Below are 15,942 nucleotides of genomic sequence, written 5' to 3'. Positions count from 1 at the left end.
GGACTTCTGGAAAAGCAGTCAGTGCTCTTAACCACTGAGCCATCTCTCCAGCCCCCAACCCATCCTTAAATGTCTATGAGGTCATCCATTTTTTAAATTTAGTCCTAGACACTAAAAACAAGCAAAACTGACAATGTTGATTCATACTTACAACCACGGCATTGCGAGGCAGAAGCATAAGGATTTCAAATCTAAAAGACAGCCTAAGCTAAACATACAGTGAGCTCAAAGCCAGTTTAAGCTCCATACAAGACCTTATCCTGGAGTGGGAAGGGGACTCGGTGGTTAAGAGCCCTCCCTTAATGTGCTTCCAAAGTGTATCAGGCTGCTCACCACAGTCTATAACTCCACCACAGGAGATCTGACACTCTCACCTTCATGGCCACCTGCATTCATGTGATGAATATAAAGCCACCAGGCACATAAACACACACATTTAGAGATCAATAATCTTTTTAAAAAGACTATCTCAAACAAGCAAATGAAAAAGGGGGGACATAGTATTAACAATATGCTAATAAGTGTTAACATTAGATAATATAAATGATAATACTGTAGAACAGAAAAGAAAGCCACTGAAATTCTATAGTTCATACAGAATTATAAGCATCGTCAGATAAAATCACATTCATGTAAATGACTGTGAAGAAGTTCTACATGCACAACGACCACAAGCACATTACCCAAAACTGGGTGGACTCTGTTTTGCCAGGTTCACTGGGTTGGTGGGAAGATGGAGCAATATTGCTAGAGGGTACATCCTATTTTAATTTTTATGGCAGGTCTCACTCATCATGTAGCCTAAGCTGACCTTAAGCACTATCTTCCTGCCTCAAGTATCTGGGTAGCTGAGATTACAATAGGGTAACCCTCCTTTATTTCTTCTTAGTATTTACCTGCTCTCAGACTTATAGTACCTGCTGCCTACATTCCACTCCTTGGCAGGCATTTCATCTATAACACTTTATGCATTCATGCACAAACATATGTACAAGCAAAAGAACACTTAGCACATCACTTGTAAGTTCCCCTTCCTGGCTTTTGTATGACTCTATTATCCACCTCTCTCACTTTCTGCAAGCTGAACCCATTTTTATCTCTCAAAGCCTACTCAAATACTAATTACTCCACAGATTCTTCTCAGCCTCCCCAGAACTCGTTATTGCCTCTTCCACCTCAGAACTCCCAGGGCATTCAGAAGTTCGCAGCACCCTCACTCAGCTGGCAGCTTGATCCTGTTGTGGGACCATTAGTCCTGACTCTCTAGAGAAAAGACAAGAAGGTGGCTCTGGAAGGCAGTGCCTAGAGCTTACATTTATTCTAATTATCTTTGGTGGCTACCATATGGTGTTCTAGTAGTCAACAAAACCACTCCTGTACACTATGTCTCACCCAAGTAGAAGATGCAGATGATTGTTGAAAAGGAAAGCAAATATTATTCTAATTGCTGTTGGTTGTTTCAAAATTCTTCAGCTTCCTGAGACAATTCCCAGCCTTAGGTGATGAGGCAGATGCTGAGATGGTTCTCAGCCAACATGCAGAAAGGCACCAAACAAACTCTTCCTGTGACTCAGCATAATTCCCAGCAACATTCAGTTCCCAGAGTCAGCAGCCCTCTCACAGAGCCAAGAAGGTCTGGGAGAAATGAGAAGGCTCTCAACCAGCAACAGTGGTAAGGTGCACAGCTCCTCTGCCCTTACAGAAAACCAACAAGGAGTCCACAGTCACGGCACACATTTTATCCAGAACACTGCATGAGGTACACTACTACACAGAAGCAGTTGGTTAAAAAGACAGCTTGTTTATGTCTTTACCTTGTAGTAAAACACTCAAGGTTCATTCTCTCTTGTTTCTATTCAGACCATTTGGACCAGGGGCCAAAACACATGGAAAGAAAACACAAGCTCACCCTGCCTGGAGAAGGGGGTCTTCCTGCCACCTGGAAGCAAGGTTCTTCCTGTCTTCTTCTTTGGCAAGTATATGCCATAGTGGGATGGGGTGTTAAGAGTGAGCTATGAGCTGGGTGGTGGTGGCACACGCCTTTAATCCCTGCACTTAGGAGGCAGGCTGGCGGATTTCTGAGTTTGAGGCCAGCCTGGTCTACAGAGTGAGTTCCAGGACAACCAGGGCTACACAGAGAAACCCTGTCTCAAACCGCCCGCCCCCCAAAAAAAAGTGAGCTATGGTATATGATATGGTATATAATACTACAGTAAGATAAAATATATTCACACCCAAGATGGAAGAAATTTGACAGGAAGACTTCAGCTACCCCCTGGTAAAGGCAGTAACCAATGGGCTTAAAACAGGATGGGGAGATATCCTCCACAAATATTCCTTCGGATAATCCACTGTGATTTGTGACAGACCCATGCATAGTCCAGACTGGCCTCAAACTGGTAGTCCTCCTGCCTCTGCCTCTTGGGTGCTGGGACTGTAAACATTTATTACAGCTTCAAGGAGTTTTCTGATTTTGAGAAATGCAAAATGAGAACTCTTTTTGCTTGTTGTCCATATATCTTGTCTCTCTTTTTGTCTACTGCCTCTGTCTCTCTCAGCTCTAACATTAACAGACTTCAAGATTGAGAGGTGAAACAAGCCAGGCTGTGGTGGCACACACCTTTAATCTCAGCACACCACTTGGAGGGAGAGGCAGGTGGATGGGTCTCTCTGTTTGAGGTCTGGTCTACAGAGCAAATTCTAGGACAGCCAAGGCTATACAAAGAAACCCTGACTTGAAAAACAAAAACAAAAAACCTCAGAAAACCAAAAAGGATATGTGTAGAACAATAAAAGGTAATGAAATAATAAAATTATATGAAGACTCATGAAATTCATAGGTATAAAATTTCTGAGAATACTCATTTCCTTAGTGCAAAAAGAACTATAAAGTTCTAGTTAGGGTCCTACAATCACCTGGCCTGGATTTTGACTTCAGCCCAAGACTTTTTTGACACTATTGATGTTTGTTGAGAGCTCACTCCCAATGACAGGCCACTGTGAGAAACTACTGGGCACATGCCTAAGGTCCAATTTTCTGGAAATATGAAATTACCAAGTGAGAGATAATAGTGATTTCAAAAGAATGGCCTCTAGCTTGCTAATTCTTGTTACCAATGTACTTTACACAACAGATGTGGTTTTAGCCAGGTTGACTACAAACAGAATCCTCTTAAAATCCAGTTTGAATTTAGTAGGGAAGCTGCTACATGAATGAATACTAAAATGAAATACCAAAATTTGTCTTATAAATCCACATATTCGGAGTACAGATTTGCTTATTAATGAAGGGCAGGGCATGTTACTTAGAGGGAAGGTGGATCTTAATTTCCACATAAGCTTTTTTGCTGCACATATTTATTATTTATTACTTCTACTTTTTGGTTACTAGTTAAAAACAAAGGACTGCTTGGCAGAGCATGGGGGGACACACCTTTAGTCCCAGACCTTGGGAGGCAGAGGTAGGTGAGTTCTTTGAGTCTTAGTCAAACACACACAGTGAGATCCTGCCTGAAAAACAAATACAGAAGAGCAAGCAAAGGACTCTTTACTAAAAGAACAGAATTACTACATTTACCCAGTCCTCAGCAATTTAAAATGGGACAAAAACTATTTCCTATTTATTCATACAAATACACATTCTTAATATTTTGTCTTGATCAATGAGAAGAATTGGTGGGTAAAAGCATTTGTTGCTAAGACAGGAGTTCCATCCTCAGAACCCACAAAGTAGAGAGAATTCTGCAAGCTGTCTTGTGACCTTCACATGTGCCCTGTGACACATTTATGCACACCTGAGTGTGTGTGTACATATAAACGTAGAGTTTTTCTATAAAGGAAACTTATATGTGGGATTTCTATTCTTAATGTCTACTATAGAACTTAATGTCATTCCTAAAGCATTTGGAATGTACCAAGATATAATTAAAATTATGTTCAAGAATGTAAGTCTTAAGAAAATAATCAGCCGGGCGTGGTGGCGCACGCCTTTGATCCCAGCACTCGGGAGGCAGAAGAGGCAGGCGGATTTCTGAGTTCGAGGCCAGCCTGGTCTACAAAGTGAGTTCCAGGACAGCCAGGGCTATACAGCGAAACCCTGTCTCGAAAAACCAAAAAGAAAAAAAGAAAGAAAATAATCAGAAACTGGGCGTGGCGGCATGTGCCTTTGATCCTGAATCTTGGGAGGCAGAAGCAGGCAGATCTCTGAGTTCTAGGCCAGCCAGAGCTTTGGGGGGCGCGGGGGGGGGGGGGGGGGGAGACAGACACAGACAGGGAAAAGGGGAGGAAGAAGATGAGGAGGAGGAAGAAGAGGAAGAGGAGGAGGATGGAAGTGCCTCAGGTCCTTATCTCTAAATTAGGGGCACAGGGATCTGCAATTCTAAACCTTGTTTTTAATAGGTTGAGTTGGAAACTCTCCACCAGCTTAAAAGGACGAGCGGTTTTAAAAACAGGTACCTTTCTTTTAATTAACATGCTTCTTCACACCAGTCCACAACAAACAACCACGCTGTCACCTCACACCCCTTCCAGTTATTGGGCATTTCAAATAGCCAAATCCTGTTACAGAGCCTAGAACATTGAAAATGTAACAAGCGAGGGGACTTCACATCCACTTCACAAAGATCCTTCACAGGACGTGTGCTTCAGTAAGTCTCTGGGTGGTATGGGGTAGAAGGCTGTTATCTGGAAGTTCTTAAGATGTCTAATTGTGAACACCACACTGTATACTCACAGTCCCTCAGACTGAAGTACTCCTTGGCAAATTACTAAAATTTAAATCTGTTTAAGTACCTAATTAAAGGTACCCACATACAATCTCTGAACACATGCTGAAGTTGGAGGCCCAAAGTAAATGGGGTCTAGGTAACTACACACAAGCCATTTACTCTGTGCCTCAGTTCCCTTGTCTGTAAAGTGGTAACTTTCCCCCTCACCCCCAGACCTATAGAAGGATAATGCATGAACCTTCAAATGCTACAGGACTTGAAACCTTATGAAGCCTCACTCAGTACAAGATTATTCTTCAAAGTAAAGAGAAGTCAATTAAAATGATTTCTAAAACATAGGTTGCACATTCTAATACATTTCCAAGGAGATGCTTCATTCTGCTCCTCTGCGGGCTCTCGTGGCATCTGGTGTCAGCAGCAGCTAAGGAAAAGTAAAACCTAATGACTGACGGTAAACCCAAGATCCCCAGTGTATTAGTCAGGGTTCCCTTTCCTCCCCAACTTGCTTCTTGGTCATGATGTTTGTGCAGGAATAGAAACCCTGACTAAGACACCCAGCTCACGGGATTGAGGTGGAGGTGGAAAGGCAAACAGAATGAGGAAAGGAGGCTGGGAGAAAGGCAGAGGGGAGCAAGTTAATGAATAAAAACAAGTCCATCTTTCATCTCTTCTGGCTCCTCTGATGGCAGACGGTGTATTTAATCTGCTGAGAGACCAGATTTAAGGCTTCCTTTGGCATAGTCCACCCATGAATTATTAATGCTTGCAGAAGCAATAGCACATCCGCTCACAGCATCTGAGAGGACAATAATGATGAACCAAAATGGGATTATTAAGCCCACACCCTCTTTCTAGATCTTCCTCTCCCTTTCATTCTCCTTTATATGACTGCTTCCTAGGCAGTATATTTTGAGCTAACCTTCAATTTATATTCAATATTCCCATAATGAAAAAATAATAATTGACAAATCTTAAGTCATAAGAGATATGCTACGCATAGTTTTGTGACCACTGTGTCCTTAAAGAAGCACAACTAAAAACAAGGATGGTTTTAAAAAGGAAGTGGTGGCTGCAACTATAATCTCAACACTTGGGTGTGGAGGCAAGAGGACCAATAGTTCCAGGCTAGCATAGTGTACTGGTTAGTTTTGTGTCAACTTGACACAGCTGGAGTTATCACAGAGAAAGGAGCTTCAGTTGAGGAAATGCCTCCATGAGATCCAACTGTAAGGCATTTTCTCAATTAGTGATCAAGGGGGAAAGGCCCCTTGTGGGTGGGACCATCTCAGGACTGGTAGTCTTGGTTCTATAAGAAAGCAGGCTGAGCAAGCCAGGTGAAGCAAGCCAGTAAAGAACATCCCTCCATGGCCTCTGCATCAGCTCCTGCTTCCTGACCTGTTTGAGTTCCAGTCCTGACTTCCTTTGGTGATAAACAGCAGCATGGAAGTGTAAGCCGAATAAACCCTTTCCTCCCCAACTTGCATCTTGGTCATGATGTTTTTGCAGGAATAGAAACCCTGACTAAGACACATAGTAACTTTGAGACCCGTTTGGGCTACTTGGGGCCCTGTCCCAAAAAATCAAAACCAACCACACAATAGTAGCAACAGAAAAAAAAACAAAAAGCAACCGAACAGAACCCATCAGAAATGGTTATATATCTTTTGTAAACTCAAGAACTTTTAAAGACAATCTAGGTTGGTGTTACAAAATTATTTAATAGAAAGATCTTTTCTGGGGCTATTCACAGGTAGACTAAACCCTAAAGGCATGAGAACATCTACAAATGAGGGGTTGGTTGCACTAGACTTCTGTGTTTACACAATCCAGTTGGTTCAAACAAGAACACTTACACACATGGTGCAGGCCTCATCCCAGGGCTAATCACTTTATGAGGGCTAAGCATGCCTACTTCTTTTGTTTGTTTGGTTGGTTTTTTTTTTTTTAAATTTTGCTTTTTTTCGAGTCAGGGTTTCTCTGTATAGCCCTGGCTGTCCTGGAACTCACTCTGTAGACCAGGCTGGCCTCGAACTCAGAAATCCGCCTGCCTCTTCTGCCTCCTGAGTGCTGGGATTAAAGGCATGCGCCACCACGCCCAGACATGCCTACTTCTAAGAAGTCCTAAAGTGATATACATGCTACTGTTCTGGGCATCACACTTAAACCACTACCCAAAAGCCTGCTCCGAGTTGCCAAACATGCACAGGGCAGGAGAGTCACAGAGAAGGGAATTAAAGCCAACATCATGCAGAAAGCTAATACAAAAGGCAGAGTTGAACCACATGGCCGAGCTCTTCCAGACGTGGTCTACAGTATATCCAGTGCTCTAGCAATCTCCTCCAGAAAAATAAGAAGACACGGGAACATGCATAGAAGCCAAAGGTAGATTAATTTACAACTTTGTTCTAAAGTGTGTGTGTGTGTGGGGGGGGGGGGGCAGCCTTGTTTCCTCTGCTCCTCCCCATCCTTTCTTGTACTTTCTGCTTTTATGTATAATAGTTCAAAATGAATAGTTCTAACAGTTTCACTCCAAACCTCTATTTGTAACAAAAAAATTCTTAGAGATTTTCAACATAATCTGAATTAGACAATAAAAATCAAAACTAGAGAATTAGCAGAAGATTTAGGCAAGAACCAAGAAAGAAAGTAGAGAAATACATTTTAGGATACTTATTAAAAGTATAGAAGATGCCTATAATCTCAGCACTTTGGAAGGCTATGACCTGGGATCCTGGGTTCAAGGGCAGCTTGACTATATAGTAAGACTCTATCTCAGAAAACAACAGGAAAAGAGAAAAGAATAAAATATAGCTAAGTGCTGGCTAAGCTAAATTCCAACTTTTTAAATAAAGATGCAAACACAAAATAAAATAAAAACTACTATTGAGAGAGCAGACATAGCAATAGGCAAACAAAATGGTCCAAATGGGGACAGCAAGGTCAGAACTCCAAGGGACACTTGCCACCAGTTCCACAGTCCAGCTCATCCCAACCCCTGATGTGTCGGTCAGCTGTGGCAATGCACACTGTAGGGTGAGGAAGCCCTAGGAACAGCAGGCGTTTCTCAGCAGATACTCACACAGAAAAATGGGCTAACCATATTCAATGCTCTCCACCTCACTTACACCCAAGGCACTCTGGGAATCTGGTCTGGTACATTTTCATTAGCAATGGCAGCATCTGTTGACAGGCTGTATGAAAATGCTGAGGCAAGGAGAGAAGGCGGTAGGGGAGGGAGAAGGATACAAAGGATAGGTAAGAGAGAGAGAAGGACCAAGTATAAAACAAAGGGGGAAAGGCAAACCCAAAATACCTTTCTTCTCATCTGCTGTGAACCCTGTCATTCTGGTCCACCTAAAGTTCCAAACTTATTCTTGTATGCCACTTTGCATTTATTTAGTGTCTCAGGGTTTCTACTGTTGCAATGAAACATCCTAACAAAAAGCAAGTTGGGGAAAAACGGTTATTGGCTTATATGTCCATAGCACTGTTCATCATCAAAGGAAGTCAGAGCAGGAGCTCACACAGGGCAGGAACCTGGAGGCAGGAGCTGATGCAGAGGCCATGGCGGGTGCTGCTTACTGGCTTGTTCCCATGGTTTGCTCACCCTGCTTTCTTATAGAACCCAGGACAACTAGCCCAGGGATGACACCACCAACCATAATGGGCTGGGGCCTCCCCCATCAATCACTGAGAAAATGCCTCTCAGCTACATCTTATGAAGGCATTTTCTCAGTTGAGGTTCCCTCCTTTCAGCTAGCTCTAGTTTGTAAGTTGTAAGACCAGCCAGGACACTTGGCATCAAGGACTGACTCATGTAGTCTAAATGTAGCTAATGGGCTCTACTATGACAAATCTCAAAACATACCAAGCCCTTCACACAGCAGTGAGCTGTGTCAGCAGCAACAGCAAACACCAGTGTGTTTGTTCCAATATTCCTCAGGGAGAGAAAGTGAGGGTCACCATTATTCACTGTGAAGCCACGGGAGCCATAAGTACTTTATACATCCTTATAAACCAGATGGCTGACCCCAAATCTTTTGCATAGGAAAAAATAAATAGAAATATAACTTCAAATAAAACAGGCAAGAAGATATCCAAGAAGAAACATAAGGGCACAATATTAAAAAAAGCCACTAATGGAAAAACAAAAAACAAAAAACAGTACAGCATGCTAAGAAACAGCTGTGAGCTCAACACTCAGGAGGCCAAAGCAGGAGGCTTGTGAGTGTAAGGCTAGCCACAGTTAGAAAGCAAGACTTTGTCTCACAACGTCAACAAGCAACAACAACAACAACAACAAAAAACCCAAAACACACACACACACACACACAAAACCTAACCACACACATGTGACATATGTGTGAACAAACACACAACAAAACCAAGTCAGTCATGGTGGCCCACACTTGCAATTTACAGCATTTAGAAGGTTTACATAGGAAGAACATCAGTATAAGGTTATCCTCAGCAACCTAGATAAATTGGAGGCCAGCCTGGACTATATAGAACATCTTTTAAGAACAAAACAATCAAGCCTGCCAAATAACAGAAAGAACTGGCTCAGAGTCTGCAGAAAACAACTGCATGAAAGTCACTGTACCAGGCCACTACCTGATGCCCTCTTCAGTAAGGCAAGAGAGTTATCTGGGTTTAAATCTCACATCTTACAGTAGCTACTCTGTTCTGCTGTCAATTCCTTCCACTTCTGTCTTAGTTTCTTCTGCTGATGCTGTAACAAAAAGAACTTAGGGGAGAAAGTGTTTGTTTTAGCTCACAGTTTAAGGTAGGTATGGTGGTTTGGAGGAGAATGATTCTATAGGGAGAGGCACTATTTGAAAGAATTAGAAAGTGTGGTCTGGTTGGAAAAAGTATGGGGGTGGCCTTTGAGGTTTCAAAAAGCCCATTCTAAGCCCAGAGTTTTACTCTCTTCCTGCTGCCTGCAGATCCAGATGTAGAACTCTCAGGCGCCTCTCCAGTACCACGCCTGCCTGTGTACCCCATGCTCCCCACCATAACATAGACTAACCATGAACCTGTAAGCCAGCTTCAATTAAATGCTTTTCTAAGAGTTGCCACGATCATGGTATCTGTTCACAACAGAAGAACACTGACTAAGACAGTATAGTTCATCATCACAGAGAAGAAAAGAAACAGGAGCTTGAAATAGCTGATCCTATTTCACCACAATCAGAAGGCAGAGAGGGGTGAATGTGTGAGTGAGGAGATGTTCCTGCCACAACCAAGATAGGTCTTCCCATGCCCATTAACAAGATCGAGATAATCCCCCACAGGCATGCCCAGAGGCCCTGTGCCCAGGTGTCTCTAGATCCTGTCAAGTTGACAATATTAACCACTTTAATTTCTAAAAAAATAAAAAATAAAAAGGTGTGGCCAACATTGTTGGACCAGCAAGTGAGGGATGAGTAAGTAGTGGGCAAAGCCCACTGAAAAAGAAATAAACAAATAGCAGAATTATTCTGATACACCACTAACAGTTCACAGGAAGCTCCTGACTGGTTTCTGCTCCCCAAATCTTCCCAACTAGGGCAAAGGCACAGATTTTCAGAATAGCAAGAGTTCCAAATGGTCTGAGGGGGATAATGATCCAATGACTGTTCATGAAAGCTATGTGTCCCTTTCACATAATGTCATGCTTCTTAATTACAGAATAAAATAAAACACCACATGCTGTTTTATAAGCACCTAACAGTTCTGAGTAATAACAGTCATTCCAGGCCATCTCTAATGTATGCTTGATGTAATAATTCCTGGCTTCTCTTAAAAACATGCCAATTTCTCTTTTCTATGTTCCCTTTTTTTAAAGACTGGGGGTCTCACATAGCCCAATCTGGCCTCGGCATCAGTAAGAAGCAGAGGACACTCTTGCAGTTCTGATCCTCCTCTTGAGCACCCACCTTTTGGGTGCTGGGGTTATAGGTGTGCACTGCCACATCCAGTTTATGTGGTGCTGAGAATCAACCCCACAGCACCTCATATATGCAATGCAAACGTTCTACTGACTTAGTCATATCCCAAGCCTTCTTTGTCATTTCAAAACAAGATTTTTCACAACTCTGATATCTAGTTATCTTGTCCAACTAAACATTTTCAAATGATGGCTGTTCCAACAACTTTATGAGATGGCATGTCAGTCAAGATGGTGTGCTAGATCCATTTCCCAGGTTAGTTTTGAATTAAGCAGGTCTTACGGTAATGGTAAATATTAACGGTCAACTTGACACAATGTAAAATCACCTGGAGAGGCTCAATGAGAAACTGTCCAGGTTAGGATGGCCTGCAGGCATGTCTGGGGTATTATCTTGATGACATTAGTTGATATGGGAATGTACCCACTGTTGGTGGCTCTATGTTTTAGGAAGGATGTTTTAACTATTTAAGAATGGAGAAGAGGCAGTGTTGGCACACGTCTTTAATCCCAGCACTTGAGAGGCAGAGGCAGGTGGATTTCTGAGTTCGAGGCCATCCTGGTCTACAGAGTGAGTTCCAGGACAGCCAGGGCTACACAGAGAAACCCTGTCTTGAAAAAACTGGAAAAAAAAAGAAAGAAAGAATGGAGAAAGCACGCTGAGCATTAGCATACACGCAGCACTTCTTTGCTCTCTGGTCTTGATTATGAATATAAAATGCTGCTGATTTAAATTCCTTGCCAGGATGGTCTGTAACCCGAATTGTGAGCTAAATAAATTCTTTTTCTCTTGGTTTTGTCAGAGCATTTGCTCACAGTGTTTAAATGTGAGCATGCCATGCACACGGGATGCTAGACTTTCCTGTCCCCTGTTGGGCGTTCTCTTTGTGATTCGGTGGTGTTAGTTTGTCTTTAATATAAGAATCAGTCAGTCCAGAAGACGCTGAGCTCGTGAGGTCAGGCATTAATGTTCTGATGAATTCAACTCCTGTCTCCTAGAAGTAAGTAATCTTGCTGTAGATGATTTTTTTTTCTTATATTCTAGAATACAGGCAAAGTTGAGAGCTTTGTCTGTGTCTTTAAAATTCAAACACATATAATACCCTTAGGCAGCCAAATCATATTATACGATACAAGATTTCAACATTCCGGCACATTGCCAAAGCTTAATGGCCACTTAGACACAAAGTAAGGAAATGAGTCTGCATTAAGTCAGCAATCAATAGTCCAGTATTACAGTAAAGATGTGATGTGCCCTTTAAATTGCTTCTAGCATCATCCTTCTAACTCAAGCTCAGCTTCCAAAAAAAAAAAAAAAAGATTCAAACAAGAAGAGATATGCAACCTACTCTGCACAAAAACAAAACTTGGCATTTTGAACCAGAAGTTGCTCCTGGATTACACACAAGTCTTACTGGGCACCTATAGGACAGCAGGCTGAGAAATAATAGGCTGTGCTTTGGACAGTAAATTAACTGACAGCTCAGCAAGCAGAAAATAATAGGCAGGCAGCCACACCTAGAGTGTGAATGAAAGGATTTGGTCTTCCTGCAACTCCTCTCTCCCCGCATCCAGCAGGGCTTTGCATCAAGGGATAGTTGTCCGGCTTTTTACTCATTCAACATTATTTTACTATTAAGTCTCCCCAAGAGTGAGCAACATTTACCACATTCATTCCAAAGGTAGCACATCTGACCTGAGAAGATGGCTCAGTGGGTAACAGTGCTTGCTAGAACCTATGTTCCCCCACACCCCCAGAGAAATCTGGGTTTGGCCATGCACATCCCTATAAGCCCACCCCCACCACTGATAGGACAAAGACAGGTAGATCTCTGGGGCTTACTGGCCACCACCCTGGCCCCAGTTCACTGAGACCCTTCTTAAGGAAGTGAGGCTGGGAGGAATAGAGGAACACACCCATGTTCTCCTCTGGCTCCATGCATGCAGGTGTGTGTGCCTACATACATATACAATTTAAAATAAGATAATCAGGTATCTTTCTTAAAATATTTAAGATAATATAAATAGAAAGCTTATTAAGAAAGGAACACCAGACCTGGGTGGTGGTGGCACATCTTTAACCCTAGTACTCAGGAAGCAGAGGCAGGCTCTGTGAGTTTAAGGACAATCTGGTCTACAGAGCAAGTTCCAGGATGGCCAGGGCTACACAGAGAAACCATGTCTCGAAAACCTTCCCCTCCCCGCAAAAAGCAGCTTTTGAATTACTAATTGCCCATCACACATTTCTTCAACACTATGACATCCAGGACAGCCTGGGACCTCATCACAGGACCAAATTATCACTGCCAATACTCAAACCTTCAAGGAGCCACCAGGCCCTGCTCATTTAGAAGCCAGTCCTACTGTGACAGTCTGACATACTCAGAGTATTGGAGAGCCTAAGAGAGGAGAAAGTGCCCATGTATTCTGCTTCCTTGAAGAAATTAAGTATATCATAAACTCTTATGGTGTTCTGCCTGCTTTCAGATAGTAACAGCATTTTTAAAAGCAATAGAGGGATGCACCTACATATCATCTTGTCTGTGTCATTCCAAGAAATAAACCAAACTAGGCAACAGAAATAAAACTCAGTCAACAAATCCAGTCCACTTAAGAGTCTGTTGACCTGAAGCTCCTCTTGTTTTAGAAATTACACAAACAACCCAGTCTGGCTTGTGAATGTGTTTTAGGAAACACAGGCTCCTAAATGTTTTATCAGCTGCTGCTGTACTCTAAGTACCCCAAGTTTCTGAAAAGTACCACGGGCTTCAGCAACTGCACCTCAGTCTCACAACCAACCACTTCACAGTGAGAAACAATGCCTCACACATACTCTCCAGGATAACTAAAGTGGCGCATGGGCCTGTGCTGCTCCAGTGACAGTGCAGGTCGTGTCTGTCAGAATGAAGGGCCTCAGTCTGGCATTACCGAAGCAATAGGGCCTTTTTTCCACATCTCCAACCCCAAATAGAAGGTGGGCGTTTGTAAAGCAGGAAAATGCTTTAAGCAGCAGCAATACAACTGGTTCTATGTAACAAACGATACCACCATTCCACTCTTAGCTTCCCTCTCTCACCAAACAAGAGTAAAAGCCTCTCCAGTCTGAGCCCCTCCCTCCATTTCTTCTCATAGGAGGCACTGGTGGTGGAGACAGCAGTAACGTAGGCCCCAAGTTTCATAGCTATAGAGCCACACTTTGCAACTGCTGGTGGTCAAACACAGGGGCCACATCAGGCTGCCACCCCAAATGGAAATAAGATGCACTAAGCATAGCAGCAGATAGAGTGGTGCAGAGTTAAGAGCGGCCCACCAGATCTGCTGTTAGTGCTTGGCAAGGCTTTAACTCAAATCATCTCCACTCCACTGTCAAATAGTTGAGAAGATCAAAGGACACCCTCATTTCTGGTTTCTGAACAAAGCCTTTTAAAGATGCGGAAGATCTTGTGTCCCCAGCTCCAGAAGGTGGTGCATCAAGAGACAGCAGCAGGTTATGAGAGCTAATGAAGGAGGAAGGGAGGCTTCAGTGCCAGTTCAAAGGCACAGCCCTGCCAGTAGCTATCTGCCCTGCTCTATTCAAATGTTAGATAAATATTTTAGCTGTGGGCTTGTTCCAAATATTCAAAAAGAACTATTCCAACTTCTTTCTTCTTTAAGGTAGTAATTGATATTCTCCAGCTCACTCAGGATATAAGAAAGCCCCGGGAAGACAAAACAGCCTGTCAGCCTGCTTGCTCAGAATGCACTCAGCAGCTATTTGCTTGCTTGTTCTGAAAGCCTGGCATGCAGAAGCAAGTGTGAATGGATAAATAAAAAGACTGAAATTTTATATCCCTGGCTTACAGAAAAGCAGTTCCACAATTTCCACAAACCCTGCTTGATTCCAAAGGCTACAGTTTTTATTTCCATTCACCAAATAATGTAATTGTACTCTGCCACCAAACCACAATGCCTGCCTTTTCTCTGGTCACAAGCAGATGGGAAAACGTAATCATTCCAGGTCTTACCATGGTAGAATTAGTATACTTAACTATAAACACAAAACAGGTTACACAGCAGCCTCCCTCTGTGAATACATTTTTTCCCCCTTGGTTTTTCAAGGCAAGGTTTCTCTGTGTATGCAGTGTTAGCTGTCTTGGAACTCGCTCTATAGACCAGGCTGGCCTGGAACTCAGAGATCACTTGCCTCTGCCTCCTGAGTGCCGGGATTAAAGGCGTGCGCCACCACCGCCCAGCACGTAAAGACACTTTTAATTTTTACAAGTTTACTGGGTTTTGCCAACTGTGAGATTAACACTGGATCAGAGTTCAGTGTCAAGGACAGCAAATATGGAAACCACTGTGACACATGGAGACAAGGCCTGGCACAAAGCTGGGCACAGAAAGATGTGAGCTTTGCTAAATGCAGCTCAGCTGTCATGTCCAATCTTGACCTAAAATTTACCCACTATTCCAGAAAAGGGTTTCTGTTCAACCAATAGACCTCAGAGGCTGCCACACTCAGATTCATCTGCTGGTGAGTCTTAAGAACACTAAGCAGAGACTTCACTAGGACCAGGAGCGATGCTGTTTCAAGCTGGGAAAAGACAAGGCCCAAGTGTTCATTAAGCCCTCTGTGATCAGAGATAGAAAGTGGCTCAGTCGTTAGAGCTCTTGCAGAGGACCAGTGTTCCGTTCCCAGCACCTACATGATAGTTCAAAACTGTCCCTAACTCCTCTTCCGGCTCTGTGTACATGCTGCATACATGTACATAAAGGAAAAACACATGACACACAAAAAAATGTTTTTAAACCTCTATAACCTTAAAGAAAGGGTTACCATTAACTTCCCACAGAGTCTCTTAGGGTCGGGTGGGAAAGCTACAATAAGTATACAAATGGAGGCAAACCTTAGGAATGAACCTCATGCACACTTCCTACCACAGCTCTGCCAGGCCTTCGAAGGTGCACATGCTTAGAGTCAGATGAAAACACAACGCAACTGACTTCTTAAAATGGGCACATCCCAGCACTAAGAGGCAGAAACCAATTTGTTCTGTATAGTAAGTGCCCGGCTAGCCAGTGAGACCCTGTCACAAACAGTCCTAGAGCCTGGCATAATGGCTCTAGGACTTAATCCCACCCCTCAGGAAGATCTTAAGGCCAGTCTGTATCTACAACAACAACAACAACAACAACACACACACACACACACACAACAACACACACAGTAAAGAAGTCCGAGTATTAAGATACTGCTTGCCACTCTGACTAACTCATACTAACAGACATTTCCAGCTGTACTACTAT

The 15,942-nt window shown here is 42.9% G+C and overlaps 1 protein-coding gene across 2 annotated transcripts in view; it reads right to left on the bottom strand.

Moving 5' to 3' along the window:
- The window catches only part of Nup93 (nucleoporin 93), a 113,537-nt gene that overhangs the window by 63,704 nt on the left and 33,891 nt on the right, over window positions 1-15,942 (bottom strand). The gene's annotated exons all lie outside the window — the stretch shown is intronic.

This window comes from Mus musculus, chromosome 8 (genome assembly GCF_000001635.26).
Source record: "Mus musculus strain C57BL/6J chromosome 8, GRCm38.p6 C57BL/6J".
In the NCBI taxonomy this organism is placed as follows: domain Eukaryota; kingdom Metazoa; phylum Chordata; class Mammalia; order Rodentia; family Muridae; genus Mus; species Mus musculus.
The sequence above is the reverse complement of the archived record's forward strand: the minus strand, read 5'-3'. Positions and strand labels throughout refer to the sequence as shown.